The sequence below is a fragment of the Camelus ferus genome, chromosome 19 (genome assembly GCF_009834535.1).
Source record: "Camelus ferus isolate YT-003-E chromosome 19, BCGSAC_Cfer_1.0, whole genome shotgun sequence".
Classification (NCBI taxonomy): Eukaryota; Metazoa; Chordata; class Mammalia; order Artiodactyla; family Camelidae; genus Camelus; species Camelus ferus.
Genome location: NC_045714.1, coordinates 8,122,739 through 8,138,288, shown reverse-complemented (window position 1 = coordinate 8,138,288; position 15,550 = coordinate 8,122,739).

Below are 15,550 nucleotides of genomic sequence, written 5' to 3'. Positions count from 1 at the left end.
CAAGTCTCTCTAGTTTTCTCTTATTTTCTTAATCTTAGGAACTATAGAAAAGACTAAGCGTTGCTGGCTGGTCAGAAAAGGTAAATATTTTCAAAAGACTTCACCATTCAAATGCCATAGGAAAAAGCTGAAGAAAGAAATCAGATCTCTACTCTAAACAATTAATAGTTTAAGAATCAGAAAACAACAAAACAATCTTAAGCTCCCCAAAAGAAGAATTATGTATTTTTCCCCATTCATGTTTAATTTTGTTATCTTCAACTGTAGTTCCTACTGCAAACATCCCAACAAACGGCCAGTCTCTGTGACTAAGGAAATAGTCCAACTTCTGATCCACTGATAGGGGAAGAAATATCTGCAAGGCCAGGAGGCCTCGTAAGTCGCTATCTAACTGATGGTGGCACCAGCAACAGGCCTGGCTCGATGGTGCGGGGCAGTGCTTGTGCTCAGACCATTGCAAGTTTGCTAAGATTATGCCCATTCAGCAACTCCGGGTGGGCATCATTCTGTGTAACCAGGATACAAGGCAATTCTATGCAACCAGATACTGGATTCTATGTAACCAGAATACAATGGAATATACATGAGTGGTGCGTGCCCTGTGCTCAAAGCAGAAGCTTTGAATTATGACAAGTTAAAATTCCAGTGTTTCTCTGATGAATTGACAGTGTTTTGCTGGATATTTGAAAATGAAGAAAGACATAAAATCTTTAATACCTTGACCACAGGTGCTACTGTTATAGCACAGGGAACTATATTCAGTAGCTTGTAATAACCTATTATAAAAAGAAAAAAAAATATATATATGTATAACCAATCACTATGCTGTACACCAGAAACTAACACAACATTGTAAATCAACTATATATATATATTTTTTTTGGCGGCGGGAGGTAATTAGGTTTCTTTATGTATTTTTAAATTAATTTTTTAGTTTAATTTTTTAGTGGAGGTACTGGGGATTGAACCTAGGACCTTGTGCATGCTAAGCACATGCTCTACTGCTGAGCTATACCGTCCCCCCAACTATAATTTAATTTTTTTTTAATTTTTAAAAAAAGAGAAAAAAATCTTTAATAACTTGAAGAGGAGGGTGGAAATTGTTTTGTTTGTTTTTATTTGTGTTTTTAACAACCAAGTACAGTTGATTTAGTTCTAGGTATACAGCAAAGTGATTCAGATATCTATATGTATATATTCCTTTTCAGATTATAGGTTATTACAAGATATTAAATATAGTTCCCTGAGCTCTACAGGAGGTCCTTGTGGTTAGAAACTGTTTTTAATATACAGAAATGGAAGGAGATAAGACTTTAGAGCCAATTCAGGTAATCAGCGTTTTTCACAAGCAAAACTCACTTAGGTATGAATAATCTCCCTAAATTATTAATAAGGACAGTTTTATTTCAATCTTGATTTCTCTAAAGGTGACAGCAGACAGCTTCTTGGGTTCAGGACCCTCCTACAAAGTACTGTTTTATAAGCATTGTTTTCAAGATAACAAACAACCACAGAAAATCCATGACATCTCTATGTCTCCAAAAAGACACCATCATATCTTGGGGCACCCTCCATCCACCTCCTGATGTCTTGGGACAAAGAGAGGGAACCTGAGTCAGGAATAGGCTCAAACTATAGCTCCGACATGATCCAAGGACACCAAAAACCCACAGTCTATTTAATTGAAGCCAGTGCCCTTGGCTTTTGACTCAGCTTGACATAATGGTTATTTAAAGTACATGAATTTTTAAAAATATTTTTCATCCTCATTATCATATAGTGTTAGAAGGAATTCATTACTCTCTGGGGTCAGAGGGAAAGGCTTTCATTCTTAAGAGACCCAGTCGAGGGTTCGTTTATTCACTAAATAGCCTCAGACATTCTCAAATGCCAGATGTCTTCAGGAGAAATAAAATTCCTAAGTAGGCCTTCTCTGCTGCCTTTTAGACCCCTGAGAAGGCAGATTTGCCATGAAGGCAAACACTTGCTTTATTTTGGAGTCTAAGACTGTGAGCTTTTCTTGTCTGTTTTCATATTTACAGCTAAGGTTCTGAATTAAACACTAAATATAAATCTATCAACCTAGTGCTCAGAGAGAAGTCTCTAAAATGACAGAGTTTAAGGAAGAAGTCTAAAAGAGAAAAATGGAATAATGCATTATAGAACAGACTTCAGATCCCTCAAAGTGCAAAATAAAATGTTTTCCAAATAGCTTTTTTTTTTTAAATGTCTGTCAAATCTGTCAATCACCTGCTCGACGTTATTTTACATTTCTTCAAAACCTCTGAAGTTCAAAGTAAATAATTGTTACAAAGGTTAAATCCAATATTTACAAGGAGACTGTTTTCCTGAGAATTTGACATTTCAATTAGGGTTGGGCTAGTTCTGCCCCTGCCTTTTCAAAGATGATCAAATATATCACATTGGAAAACCGTGTAATCTTGTTTGGAAACCTTCCCCATGTTCTTGTACCCTGTAAGAGTTCTGCCAGAGAACTTTAATATGAATCAAAAACTTAATTTAAGTAACGGTACTGAAAAAGAAACTTCTAGCCCAGGACTTTGAATCTTTGGACTATTAATAACCAAGAGAACTGCATTTTCAAGTTGGTGTATTGTTTACCTATTCTGCCCCCAGCTTTGATCTCAGTATTTACGGGGTGTCCATGAAGCCTGGAAACTAAGGCGAAAATGCATCACTTCATCATGAACCTCTTCAATCTGCAAAAAATTAGAACACCACAGAAGAGAATAATAGGATAGTGTAATAGAATAAAACAGAAGACAGGAAAGTAAATTAACAAGGTAAATTAAGTAACACTATCTACGCTTCCAGACTTTGTGGAAATCCTCCGCGTGAACTTGTGGGGTGTGTTGAGCCAGCTGAGTCGCCTGGTGAAATGGGAAACTCCACTGCAGGAAGTGGTGCTTTTCTGATGCTGCTAATTAAGGAATGTGGAACCCTTCCTTCTGAGTCAGCTTGGCGGTATGTGGAACTCTGCGCTGCTTGCCGCTTAGGTGATTATTGCATGAAACTTTGGAAATAAAACCAGAGTGTCTTGCCACTTCACACTTAAGAGCCAGGAGGCGGTGTTTGTGTGTGTGTGTGTGTGTGTGTGTGTGTGTGTGTTTAAATGGTTCCTAATCTTTAAAATGGCTCGTTGCAGCTGGCCTTTTTATCAGCTGATCATATTTACAGCGTCGTCTCAGACTCCGCTGCTATCCCACGGAGGGAGGATCTGGACCATTTATGGGCTTGTATTCTGAGGTACCACGGCTTATCATGGCATTCTGAGGATTCACTGCTATTACACAGCAATAAAAACATCTCTGTGGGACTGTCAGCTCTTTTTATTTTTCATTTCTTTTTGGTAAAATACATGTTAGTTTGTTTTATTTCCCAGGGCGATATAGGCATATTATAGGAAATCACTGGAGAAAAACAGGAGGCAGAAAAAGGTCATGCATATCCCAATGATCAGAAAACAGCCATTTAAACAATTTTAACCAAAACTTTGAAATGAACATAAGCGTAGAGAGAACAGTAAAAATGAACTCCCCCCGCCGCCCCAGGCCCAACACCCACTTCTGCAGTTTCAGGGTGTTAACCACATTTGCTTCAATTCTCTCCTTTTTAGAATTTGCTGAAGTATTACGAATTCCAACATACCATGCCATTCTCCTCCTATGCTCTTCGGTATATTTCTCTAAAAAATATGTACCTTTTTTCCCCCTAGTAACTAATAATGCCATTATCAGAGCAAGTGAATTAACAAGAAGTCCTTCGTATCACATAATGTGCAGTCCATACTAGAATTTCCCTGACAAGAAAGCCAATTTTAACAGCTTTATCATTATATTCTTTCTGTTTGCTTACTAATAAAAAGACATTTATTAAAAATAGGATTTTGCACCTTGATCTTTTTTCCAGTTGCTCTTATAACTATTTCCCAATGACTCGGCTTTTCAAAACTTCTAATTTCAAAATGGCTTGTGTGCAAAATTGGGGCATCATTTGGATGATTAGCGCTTCCTCTGTGTGTTTCCACATATACGTGGAGAGAGAGGGGGTGTGTGTATTTTTCTTCCCCTTATAGTAAATCTTGTTTCCATGAATGTCTTTGTTCATAACACCTTCCCCTTGATTCGGGCTATTTCCCTGGGACTGATTTCAGGGGTGTTACTGCTGCACCCAAATGTACGAACATTTGTAAGGCCCTTGACTTGCCTCACTGAGTTGTTTACAAAAGGACTGTACCAATTTACACTTCCACTTACAAAGGATGAGAGAGCCTCTATTAAAATGTTTAAAGGCAGTGCTTTTCAGAGCTCTTATAAATCATTGGCTAAGACTGGCTCATGTGTCATATGGTCAAAGCCATCCCAAAATAAATAAATACACATTTTCTATAGCCATAAAAACCTGGCATGCGCAGACTGCCAAACAACCACAAACTAACTTTGATTAAACGAGGAAACCGGTCTGCTGGTTGAAAATGTGGTAATGAGATAGTTTCCACCCAGCCGGGAAGCCCAGTCGTGGAGGGGGAGGGGAGCCTGCGTTTCTTCTTGCCTTTCTACCATCCTGGAGAAGGTAGAAGTGAACAGGTCAGCAATCTCTTCCTTTCCTTTACGTTTTTTTTTTTTTTTTTTTTTTTTTTTAAAGCTGAAGCTTTTATTTGTTTCCATATGGCTGAGTTGATGATGCAAAAATACGGTTGAAAACGGGTTGAAAACTAGCAGAAAACTTCTGATGGCAGGCGTTTCCTGTAAACGCAGCCCCATTTTACCGGGTAACAGAGGATTAAGGCAGAGCCATTTTAGCTTGGAGTCCAAATTCTACTTTGTTTCCTTGGGGACAGTTGTTCTTATTCCTTGACTTCAAATAAAACTGCTTCAGAAACTGTTTATTTCTGTTCATAGCATTCTTCTTTTCTTTAAAGGATATAGCATATCAGTTATAAATCCTTGTAGAAAATTCAGATTGTATGGGTTTGGAGAAATTTATGTGACACTTTTTTTTTTTTTGAAGCAGGGAGAAAGAAAAACTCATTACTGTCGTGTTTATGGGGGAGGGAAAAAAAAAGGAACTTGATAAGAAAATACTTAACAAGATGGTCTTTAAAAGCCCAGCATCTGAATCTTTAATTCTTTGCTTTTTCTTTCTGTTGTTTTTTTCTTTTTGAAAAAGTTCAGGAAAGATGGTCCTATTACCCTCATTTGTTTTATACTGTTTTCATCTCACTTAACGATGCTGAAGCCGTTCCTCAAAGCAAGTGGGAACAAAACATAATCTCTTAAAATATTTTTAAGAGGACATGCAGGCTTGGTATTTGTGAAAATATGTCAACAAAATGTGCTAACCACGTTTGAAAAAAAAAGTTGTTGAAGAAGCCAAGGGGATTAGTTAAGTTGAAGGGCTGTTTTAGGACAGGGAGCCATCCGGAGAAAAGAATGGCTAATGTCATTTTGGCTGAGGTTTCCTGAGTTAGTTTGAAGGTTCTTAACGTCTCCTCTCCACCAGCTCATTTAACCCTTAAATGAGCACTACTGCAGCGGACAACATTATTATTCCCATTTTACAGATGAGGCAGAGAGGCTAAATCATCGGGCTGAGGTCTCCCAGCAGCTGAGCTGTGGAGTCAGGATTGGGATCCAGGAAGGCTCTGAAGACTGGGTTTTATTCATTTCCGGTTTCTGGGAAAATTTGCTGTGTTGGGGGTTGGGAGCTGCTGAGCAAAAGTCCATCAGCTGAAGGTGAAGTGGTGTAGTAGCTGGCTTGGGATCATCTACACTCCAGAAATTTAGGGCAGCTGTCTGATCTTTAGTCTAGACTCTGGATTTTTTTGGTCACGCCAGCCTGTTAAGGGTGTGGCTCCGACCTTAATCTCCTCTCCAGCATTTCCCCCAATCCAGTGTCCTGGTGGAGGGCGTGGCTTCCGAGGGCACACCTAAAGTCAGGAGAGTTGGAGCTCTTCTGCTCCACATCTTTTCCTGCTGCCACTCACTTCTGACCTCTTCCTTCAGGGGTCCCTTAGGCCTCCCTTGACCTCCACCTTGAAGAGGATGCCCAAGGAACCCTGAAAGGTGGGTTGTCTCCGAACTTCCATGAGGAGCCCCCCAGACTGAGGTATCTTTCTTCAGAGAATTCTGCTTGCCTTGTCTACGTTGTGTGGTCTAGCAGATGACTGAGAGTGACTCAGTGCTGGAGAGGAGAAATCTGGGTCCAAATCCGATTGTATCCCTTACCTGCTATAAATGCACTCACTTCTCTTTTCCAGCCCATGAATAAGTGCCCTGGCAGGGCCGTGCAGTGGGTGACTGCACGTGCTTCTGGGACTGTGGGCACCGATATTCATAATAATAGCGTGTCTTAATTAAGTGCTTACTGTGTGCCAAATTCTCCCCCAAAGCATTTTACAGGTGAGGACTCACTGATTCCTCTTAAATACATTTGTCAGTGAGTGTTCTTACATCTGTAAAATGGGGGGAACAGAGGCAAAGAGTGCTCCAGTGAGGTGGCAGAGTCTGCAGAGCTGGGTAGCCCAGAGTCTTGGTTTGAACCCAGAAAGCTGATTTCAAGCCTTTTAACCACTATTTATATCACCCCTGGGAGCAGCACGTTTCAAATCTGGGCGAAAGGGGTACTGACTGCCTGGGTACCGGGTGCTTGGCCTATAATAAGTACTTAATCGATGATCTGTATTGTTATTCTCTGTTTGCCTAAGGCCAAGTTCAAGACTTAGGACCAGAGAAGAATGGCGTGAGGCAGCATGGCCTTTGGAATTAGACTGGGCTAGACTTCCACTTAACTCTTCTTGTAGAACCTCAAGGAATTTAGAGGAGTTAGTGAGGCAGAGGGCAAGTTAACCTCTGATGGCTACAGTTTCCTCATCTGTCAAATGAATTTACATATACTTCATTTATACATAGGTTTAAAGTTATATATATATAACTTTTATATATATATACATATATATATTTATATATAAATATATATTTATAAATATATATATATATACGTAAATGGAGATCGGTTTATCAGGAGCACCAAGTAACAGCACGACTGGATTCTTCAGATGTGGAGCTAAGACTCTGGCACACAGCAGGGGCTCAGTAAATTCCTTGATTTTTCCTGTTTTCATTACCCTTCTTCTCTCTCCTGTTACCACTGTCCTGTTGTTGTTGTAAAAGTAGCCGAAAATACAAACGCACTTAAATATCTGAGTGATTTCAGCCAGGGAGAATATCTCCAGTACTATTTTAGAAGTGCTCTTGGGTTTATCATGTTTAACAAGCCTCTTTTTAAAAGAATTATTCACTATTATGTTATTTAATTATTTCTTTTTGGCGGGGGAGGTAATTAGGTTTGTTTATTTTTGGAGGGGGTACTGGGGATTGAACCCAGGACCTTGTGCCTGCTAAGCATGCGTTCTACCACTTGAGCTACACCCTACCCACCCCCAACCTCCGGCCTTCATAAGTCTCAGTACCCAAGCCAGGTCACTGTTCTTCTGCTCATACCATGTAGTGGCTCTCTGGCTTATTCGGATAAAGTCCCATCTTTACAAAGCCCTAAAGTTCCCAGGCAATCACTATGCATCTCCTCCATTTTCATTTTCTGATCTGTCTCTTTTTACTCCACCCCAGCCACTCTGCCATGCTGGCTTCCTTACTGTTCCTTGAATCACTGGGCACAGCGTCTTAAGGTCTTTGCAGGCCATCTTTTAGCCTGGAATGCTCCTTCCCCAGAACTCTGCACGGCTCCCACTGTCTCCCTATTCAGAGCTGTACTCAGATGCCTCCACCTCTGAAGTCTTCCTCGACGAGCCTCTTTAAATCGCCCCCACCCGCCCCCTCTGTTTCCTGTGCCCCACTTATTTCTCTCCATAACACTGATTTCATGCACTAATACTGGATGTTAACTCCACAGTCATTTTGATTGGTTTGCTCTCCTGCTGTGGCCCCAGCACCTAGACCAGGACCTGGTACACAGTCGGTGCTTAATAAATACCTGTTGAGTAAGAGAGTAAATGAGTGAATGAAAGAATCCAGAGGGCACAGTTACCTGACTGAGTAGAATGGCTAAATATGGGACACTTCCTTTGTGCCGGCAGCTGACATGACGGGGGGGGGGGGGGGAGCTGGTCTTCCCTTCAAGGGGCCTGTGGCCCATTCAGGCAGGGTGGGCAGAGTCCTGCAAGTGTCACAAAGGAGGTGTTGAACAAACAGAGAGTGACTGAACAAAGAGAGGGTGGTGGCATTTGGAGGGGGCCTTGGGGAGGATGGCTCCAGACTGATTTTTGCACATAGGGGGCACATGGCTTTGGAGAGATTCCTAGTGAGAGCGGGACTGGTGTAGAGTAAGGAGGTGGGTAAGCGGAGAACGGTTTATCGCATGTTTATCAAAAAGCCATAGATGGAGATAATACATATTTTATTCTCTATTTTTTATTTCCAAGGGTATGTACCCCAGTTCGGCATTTCTTACGAGTAGGCGTATGAGTATGCTTTACATGTAAAGGGATTAAAATGCTCAGCTACCACCAAACTGTCCTGGGTCCTTGCCCACGCTTGAGAATTAACCAGCTTTTATTTTTGTACTTGCATATGTGTGTGTATATATATATATATATAAATTTATTTATTGAGATATAATTAACATATAGCATTATATTAGTTTCAGGGTGTACAACATAATGATTCAGTATTTGGGTGTATTGCAATATGATCAGCACACATATGTCTTATGATCTCCGTGTGTATATATGTTCATATGGAAAAACTAAAAAAAAATTTTTTTAGTGGGAGAGGTAATTAGGGTTATTTATTTATTTTTCAAGAAGAAACTGGGGATTGAATCTAGGACCTTGTGCATGCTAAGCATGCGCTCTACCACTTGAGCTATACCCTCCCCCATACGGATGTATATTTTATATATATATATATACATATATATATATATATATATATACACACACACACACACACACACACACATACATGTATTATCTGCATATACATGTATTTCCTTATAAAATATATTATTGTGTGTGTCTTTGAACAAAAATGGCATACCTTTTTGTGGCTGTATTTTTTTTTTTTCACTCCACCCTGTCTTGGCCATCTAGTCACATGAGTACGTGGAGCCTACCTCATTCTTCCCAACTGCTGCCTGAGTGCTTAAATTTGGATATACCACAGTTTATGTGGCCATTTCCCTTTTGATAAACATGTAGGTTTTTTCTAATGTTTCACTGCTATAAACAATGCTGCAGTGAACATCCTTGTGTAAGCTTCTTGATGCTCCTGAGTGATTATTTCTCTAGGGTAGGGACTGTAAATTCTTTTGCTTTTCTATTTATTTATGTCTTAATTTGTTTAATGTCTATTTCTATTAAAATGTAAGCTTCATGAGGGCAGGAATCCAATTGGTTTTTTACTTCACTCTTTAATTACTACCTAGCCAAGTGCCTGGGACAAAAAAAGGGGTCCCAACAAATAATTTATAGAAGGAATCTGGCTGAAAGCTTGGCTGGGCCCATGTGTAGTTTTGCATCCTAAGAGAGGGACCAATGACTTATTTGGGGAAAATTGGAGATTTTTGCACAGGGCAGTAGCCGGATGGTCATTTGTGCAGTTCAGGAAGACGTACCCTGGGTGAGGAAGAAGACAAGGACAGGAGGACTGGTTATGAGATTATGACACAGATCAGAATGAAAGAAGAAACAGGGACTGTGGAAATAAACGGGAAAAGGGTGCATTTGAGAGGGTTTCAGGTGATAGGATGTGTAAGATTTACTAACCGATTAGCTCTGAGGGGCAATGTGAAGGAAGGCAGGGAAGGTAAAGACCTGGTCTAGGAGATTTTCATTTTACAAACATACATTGCCTCCCAGCTCTGTGCGAAAAGCACTCTGCTAACTGCTGTTGGGACATACTTTGCATGACCTTTCTTCCCTACCTTCAAAGGAGATTTGCAATCTGTTGGGGAAGACAGGCAGGGTACACAGGTACACCAGGAACGCAAGGGAGGGACTGAGGTGGGAGGGGACTAGCCCCTGGGCGACCAAGCGAAGTAGGTCTGTTCCAGGATGGGGGGAGGGGAGGCACACTGGGTGAGAATGTTTCAACCTTGCCCCAGAGCCATACATGGCTGACTGCTGAACATTCAGGAAATCGGGTGTCGAGAAATGCGCATCAGTGTTGAGTTTTAGAAGTAAGGACATTTAGGTGAGGACATAAGTGAGGGCTGAGCTTTGACACTGGGTTCAGTTGGCCCATTGGCCTGAGTCTGGAAGATAGCAAACAAATTGTTAGCTGTGTGACCCCCACCGGCCTACTTAACTATCCTGGGCCTCAGTTTCCTCTTTTTAAAGGAAAGGCAGCAATGATTCAAGGGGTGAAGATTGATCAGATTACAGCTAGTCGGGTGCTAGGCGTGGTTATCAGAGACTGCCTTGATTCTGTGATCCCGCCCTGGGCATAAGGAGGGGAAAACTTCAGCTTGAAGTACAAGGACTCTGAGTTCACATTTGCCGTGGCCCCTTTGTTTAACCAGGGTGAGATCTTTTGAGAGATAATCTCTCTCGAGGAAGAAACACTTACTTGATGTTCAATAGTTCTTTCAGTTTTACTTCTATTTTTTTTTTTTCCCCTCAGTGGCATTCCAGTGCTCTTGGAATAAAACCCAAAGTCTTCACACCGGCTCCTGCCAGAACTTTTGTTTTTATTCTGAGGGAGTTTGGGGCAGGGTCCTGCTGTGATCAGATTTTTGCCTTTTGAAAAGATCAATGCAGATTTTGAAAAGATCACTGTGACAGAGGTGTGACTGCATCTCTGCTGGGACGGTAGCCCTGCAAACACGGAGCTCACTTTCCGGACAGCCCGTCTCCCTGGCACGTGGGGGAAACGCGGGCCCCTAGTGGGTGTGCGTTCTGTTGGCTGAATACGTGTTTAACATCTGCATTTCAAGCAACACCAGGGAAAGCCGTTTCATTGTGTGGCTAGGAGCGTGTCATGGGATAAGAGACAGCAAGTGTGTGGCACCCAGTATGCGCCCTCATTTTGTGTCTAGTGTTTAATGAGCATCTACTGTGCCAGGCATGGTTCAAGGTCCTGGGGATACACCATGAGGTGTTGGGGTGAGGCTTGGCCAGTGTCTGTACAGCAAAGGAGGGCAGTGAGGGAGGGAAGAGGGGGAGATAGCACGGGGTGGGGGGACCTAGGCAGAGGGCCCTGGGCTGAGGGAGGCCGTATATCTGTGGATAAAGACCAAGGCCCTGGAGGCAGGTGCTCGATTTAGACTCCGAGCACTGCTGCTGGTTACTGGCGGGCCTTGGGAAAGCTACTGAATCCCTTTTGTGCCCAGGTTCTTCACCTATAAAAATGGAAACATAAGCACCCTACCTCACAGGGTCGTCACCTGGATTAAACGAGTCACAAAGTGAAAGGCACCCTGGGGTGGACTCAGTAGACCTGAGTGCTCTCAGCTGAGCCTTGCGGCATGCGGGCCCCGCTTCTGTACAGAACTTTTTGGAAGTATCAGTGCTGGAGTCCACCCAGCCCACCCCAGGCAGAGAAACACAGGAGGCACCGCTGGGGGTGAGTTTGGACAAGTCCCTGCTCTTGATGGAGTTACCGGTCTGATTCAGACCAAAAAAGTAAAATTCCCGACCAACCAACTGTACATTCCACTCACTACACCATGATCTCATCCAAAAGGAAGAGTCAAGGAAGAGGAGAAAAGTGCATTCAAAGACCCTGAATGCTCTAGCAAAAACTGCAGAACCTTCTGGGTTTTGGGTCTGATGGAAACGTCACCAGGGGCTGGGCCTGGAGTTCCAGGTGTGTTCAAGCATGAGTCCACACAAAAGTGGAGTCCTCTGTGGAGTGAATACTCCGTAGACACAAGAGTCACTATAAAAACAACCCTTTCCTGTTATATAACACGCAGCTTCCCCGTGCTATGACGTGGACAACCCAACTGTCCAATGAGGCAGGCCAAGTAGAGGTTATAAACCCCATTTTACAGATGAGGAAACTGAGCCAAGACCCCAGTGACTGGCCTGAACACCCAAACTTCAGTTCCCTTCTGGCTGGATCTCCTACAGCTGAGTTCTATGCATTAATATTATTTTTATATTCACTTGTTTTGAAAACATATATTGATCTCTGCTATAAACAGACGTCATGCAAAGACTTGGAGCTATAGCAGAGAATAAATCACAGTGTCATCTATTTTTATGGAGTTTAGACTCTAGTGGGAAGAGGCCAGGCAGGAATAATTGATGTGTGATGAGAGTTAACTGCATCGGTTTGAGCTCGGTGGGTTACCTGGCAGAGATTCAGGGTCCAATGTCAGTTGCTGACCCATCTCTCTACTTCTCCATGTCCAGTCCCTTCCTGGAGAGTCTCATACAATTCCACAATATTAAATATGCGTTAGTGGTGGCAGGTTGTGGGAGAAGGTCTGGGATTGAAACCTAGAAATAATTTCTGGCCTTGGAAAGGGAGCTCGAGTAGACAGCTACAAGTATGTTTTGGGAGTTGAGGGGAGAGGTCTGGGTGGGAAATATTTCAATTTAGGAGCCTTATAGATGATGGTATTTTGAGCCATCGGACCCGATGAAATACTTAGGGAATGAATTGGGAAAAGACCAGGCTCCAGCACTGGGCGCTGGCGCACGTCAGAGTCTGGAGGTCAGGGGAAAAGACTCGGCAGATGGGATGGAGAAGGAGCGGCCAGTGAGGACTGGGGGAAATCGGGAGGACGTGGTGTCCCAAATAAAGGGGAAAGTGTTTCAAGGAAGAGGAAGGATTCCTTCTGTCAGGTGCTCCAGATGTAGCCAAGAAAATGAGAACAGAGAATTGACCATCTTTGATACCCTACCGTAGCTCGCTACCGGAGTCAAAACCCAGCCCTTGCCCCTGTCTCTACGAGGTCCTGTCGTACTTCCTTGCTCCCTTGTCCTCACTCCCTGGGCCCCGACGCACTGGTCGCCTTGCAGAGCCTTCCCCAAGCCAAGCTTTCTGCTCCGAACCTTCTCACCTTCTGTTCCCCATCTTTGAATGCCTTGTCACCCGACTTCCTGGCAGTCTCTGCTCCTCAAGAAGCCCCAATCCAAAGAAACAGCAGGCATCTTCCCATCTCCAGTGACCCTGATGTCATCTGCCCCTAGAAGATACGCTCCAAAGGGGAAAGAACTTCATTTGTGTTGCTTACCGTGCCGAGAACAGTGCCAGAACCCCCCCAAGACTCTGGGTTTACAAGCTGTACACAGTGTGTCTCAATTCTTCAAAGAGTCTTACATAAATAGAAATACTATTTATGTAGATAATATAATTATATTATTGTATATATTTCTTCCAGCTTTATTGAGACATGATTAACATGTAGCATTGTGTAAGTTTAAGGTGCACAGAGTAGCACATTTGATATGTGCACATATTTTGAAATGGTGACCACAGTAAGTTTAGTTGACTTGCATCATTTCACAGAGTTACAAATATTTTTTTCCTTGTGATGAGAACTTTCAAGATCTACTTTCTTCTACAAGGGTATATTATACAGCACAGGGAATATAGCCAACATTTTATAGTAACTTTAAATGGAGTGTAATCTATAAAAATTTTGAGTCACTATGTTGTATACCTGAAACTAATATAATATGATAAAATCAACTATACTTCAACTGAAAAAAAAATTTTAAAAAGATTTACTTCCTCCCCTCCTCCTCCTTTTTCACACCATTTAATGGAGCAGGACTTGAAACCCGTAGAGATTAAATAGTACTCTGGGATTAATGCAGTTCTCAAGAGGTTGGAACAGGAATATATGAGCCCAGTATTGGATTATTGGAGAGAAGACATTCCAGCACCTGGTCAGAGGGCACCAACCAGAGAGCCTGGAGTTTAAGGCTCTCAGGAGGAGCAGAAGCTGACTTCCTGAAATAATGGGGAGAGGGAGGTGGGAACCACAGGGCTGGAGCCTCTGGGTCACAGAGAAGGCCTAATGGCTGAAGCTCAGAGCCCTAAGTGAAGGGCTTGCCAAGACTTGAGGCTGGAGTGTTAGGCCAGATCTACAGGGTTGGCAGGCAAGCTCTGGAGTTTGTTCTTTTTTCCTGAGGCCATAGGAAGCCATTTAGCAGGGCGGTGACATGATCTGATTTACACTGTAAAAGATCTCTTGGGCTATGGGTGGAGAATGCATTAAGGCAAAGCTAGAGAGGAATAAGCTTGGGGACACCTTGTGTACTCAGTGTATCTGGGGGAGAGAGTGAGAGGTCTTGGTGCAGTGGAGTAGCCTTGCGTTAGAGATGAAGGTGAGTAGCGGGGGAGGGTATAGCTCAAGTGGTGGAGTGCATGCTTAGCCTGCACAAGGTACGTAATTACCTCCCCCCTGAAAAAAAAAAAAAAGAGATTAAGGTCAGTAGACATATTTGAGATATATACCAAGATAGAAATTATAGGGCCCGCTGATGGATTAAAGATGTGTGTGTATGTTTGACTACTAGGTTTTGGCTTAAGTGGGTGGATAGAAGATGGTTCCATTTATTGAAATGACGATGAGAAACAGATTTCAATAGATGTCAGTTACTCTCCTCTTCCACCGCCTCCCCTCATCCCACAGCCCCCCCCATTTGGAGGTGCTCCAAGGTTTACGTGACCCACATACTTTATTTTTCTTTTACTTTTATTGTGATGTAATCAGCACAGCACTGTATAAGGTGGACAAAGTAATGATTTGATTTATACATCATGAAATGATTACCATTTAAGTTTTGTGAACATCCAATCATCTGATATAGATACAAAGTAAAAAAAATTTTTTTTCTTCCCTTGTGATGAGAACTCAGGATTTATTCTATTAACAGCTATCATATATAACAAACAGCAGTGTTAATTATATTAATCATGTTGCATGTTACACCCCTAGTACTTTATATATATATATATATGTATGTATATATATATATATACACTTTTTAAAAATAAACAATAATTTATTTATTTATTGGTATGGGGGGAGGTAATTAGGTTTTTTAATTTATTTTTTAATGGAAGTACTGGGGATTGAACCCAGGACCTCCTGCATGGGTGTCATGCATTCTACCACTGAGCTATACCCCTCCCCCATAAACATTTTTTATTGAGATATAGTTTATACACAATATTATATAAGTTTCAGGTGTACAACATAGCAATTCACAATTTTTAAAGGTCTATTTATAGTTATTATAAAGTATTGGCTATATTCCGTGTGCTGTACAATATATCCTTGTAGCTTATTTATTTTATATATAGTGGTTTGTGCCTCAGTCCCCTCCCCCATCGTGCCCCTCCCCCCCACGTAACCAACAGCTTGTTCTCTATATCTGTGTTTTTTTCGTTATAGTCACTGGTTTGTTTTATTTGTGACCCATGTAATTTTTAAAGAAAGTTTACAGTTACATTTTGAGTGAGGTCAACCTTGGAAAACCATCCAGGATATTGGAGGAAGATGTAAATAAGTTGTGCTTGTGAAGCAGGGGAGGGTACTCACCCAACTT